Source organism: Schistocerca nitens, chromosome 11 (genome assembly GCF_023898315.1).
Source record: "Schistocerca nitens isolate TAMUIC-IGC-003100 chromosome 11, iqSchNite1.1, whole genome shotgun sequence".
Taxonomy (NCBI): Eukaryota; Metazoa; Arthropoda; class Insecta; order Orthoptera; family Acrididae; genus Schistocerca; species Schistocerca nitens.
In genome coordinates this window covers 153,491,563-153,494,378 of record NC_064624.1, presented here as the reverse complement: position 1 = coordinate 153,494,378, position 2,816 = coordinate 153,491,563, and positions in this window count along the sequence as shown.

Below are 2,816 nucleotides of genomic sequence, written 5' to 3'. Positions count from 1 at the left end.
TATAATGATGAGCACAAGCCAGATATTGTTAGATTCAAACCAGGCTGGGAAAAAGGGAGGAAGGTGATGGTATGTATTCCCTACTGATGAAGGAACTGACGCAGATCTGCAGGAATTCTGGAACTTCGTGAGAATGGGGCGGCTTATTTCGACAAGCAGCTGTCAATGATACAGGAAGTAATTCACTCAACTTATATAGTAATTTCACCATTGTGACATAATCGCGTACACAAACAGTGATGCAATGACGTCAAATGCTTTTTATTCCAGTCTCTGATCACAATATCAATTCTTTAGACAAAGACTGGTTACCATCCGTAATGACCATTCTCAGATCTTTTTTACACCATGTCCTAAAGTGATAAGACCATAATGCTGTCGTCAAGACATATAAACATATAAATATGAGTAGCCAGTTGCAATAATCACTATGTGGACGATGTGGCCTATTCTACACCTTATTTTAGATCCATGTGATGATGCAGTGCTGATTATATTTATATGTTTTGATGATGCCGTTATGGCCTTATCACTTTAGGGCATGGTGTAAAAAAGATCTGAGGATGGTCATTACGGACTGAAACCGGTGATCGTCTAAAGAATTGATATTGTGATCAGAGACTGAAATAAAAAACATTTGATACAGTAATGTTAGAGACACCTTCATCTAGTCAGAAGTAAGACTTAAACCATTTAATCATTTTTTCTCATTTTTTAATCGAGCACTCTCACCTACTCTTGCCAGTTTCTCGTTCCTGGCATGTTGAAATATAGCAAAAGATGAAATCAAATGAAACATGACCTTTCAGCAATTATGGCACTACGTATAGAAATCGAAAGTACAGATATAATGTTATATACTTAATTACTCACAACTAAACGTTTGCCGATGACTTTAATGTGATACAGTGGGTTGTGATGACCATACAGACACGTTTCCTTACCAAACACATGATTTATACCACAAAATGCTTGTTTATTTCTTTCTATTTGCAGGATACGAAATAATCAGTACAAAGACTCTTTTCCGGTAACAATTTGTGTAAAAGAAAGTTTGTTGGCAAAATATAGCTTTTGTTTAATTATTACATTTATGAAAATTTAGTCGCTGAAAACTGTGGTAAATTTACACTATGGAAACCTGAAGTGCAAGTGCGTTTAAAATAAGTTGCGACTCTCAACAGTTCAGTATGGACCGAGTGGAGAGAAGTGCAGCTTGCCGGTGTGTCCTGGGCGGGTGAGCAGGTGACCCCAGTGTAATGCCAGTACAGACCTACTCGGCGCAGAACCAGTTAGGCTCCCTTAACTGCCGCTCAAGCCAGACAATCTGCGATCTTTCTGAAACGATTTTAAAGAAACTATTCGGTAGTAAACGCTCATTGTCGTGCGTCTTATAACTTAATGCGCCAGTTTCAAGATGAAACACCTAGCATTTCGTTAATGGTCATATTTATTGTGATATTTCGCTAGTAGGTGAACTACGCAAGAAATTCTTAGTTTGCAGTGAAAAATAGGTACCGCTATGAATCTGTGTTTGATTCTTGTCAGATTACATGTTGCTGTGTATTAAATGTAGATAATATATTGAATCATTCTTTAAACTTGGAAGTATATCGCTGTCTGTTTCCAGTCTCGAGAAAATAGAATGTATTTAAAGCGCTCCATCACGACCTCGTGTGTCAGTGAAAGACTAGAACAACGTATTCAAAACTTCCTCGTACGTCACATATGGTCTGAGATATCGAAACAAGATTTTGGCAGATGATAGCACTAGAGTGTTTTGGCATGTGATTGATATGCGAAACTTCCATTTCTGCCTCGCTCTTCAAGCGACTCCAGGCTTTTTGAATGAAATAATGTAATTATTGAGAACCATAGATAACTTGTGAAACGAGAACTGCCGTAGGTTTTGTAACAGTACAAGTAAAGAAGTTACAAGTTTATCTCTATACTGGGACTTGGCTGTTCCACAATCTATTGACCTGACTTGCACTTAGTTGTTAGTTTAATAATCCATTATGTCATTATTCTGCCGCAATTTCAACTGTATTAGTCCAGTAACCGGGTGCTTTTGCTTGCAAAAGCTGGGATAGAATATTTAATTTTTCCATTTTGTACATATAGTTGAGAGCATGTATAATTCAAGTTTTCGACTTCTAAAACCCTCCGGACAATTTTTGTGGACAGAAAACCACGGAATTTTGGTACTTTTTTCGGGTTTTCACCTTTACTCGGTCACTATGGATGCTACTCAGAATTTTACTATTACCAAAATGAAGGAGCATTAAATTTTACATCGAATGATTATGTAAATGCCAATATCGGTGTAGCAATCTGGCTGCAGTAAGTTGTCAAAGTTCGTTCATTTTTAGCAACTGGTCTAAAAAGTCGTCTTCAACTCCTGTAACTCAAAAATGCCTACTCCAAATGGAAAACGTCACCGAAGTTGTAGAGCATGAAATTTCATATTACGAAAGCATCTAGTTTTGCTGTTTTAGGCGCTATAAAGTGTTCATACTATTGAACCCAAAGGTATCTCTTTTTTTATAAGCAAAGTTATTCAATGAAATGAATTTCCCGCGGGAAGACGGCTCTCTAATGAGCACATATGTGCTTCTACGTACATCTTTTCATGTTTCTTCATTCGTGTGTATTTTTATTCATTTTTATCCATCACTTTATTGGTGACAGTGGGTTCCTAAAATGAAAACCAAGTACGTAGTAATGGCCAGTTTTTGTTTACATACGAGTAATACACAAGTATGTACAAATGAACAAATAAAAGCGCATGAGAGTATTTAAAGAAGCACAATTTA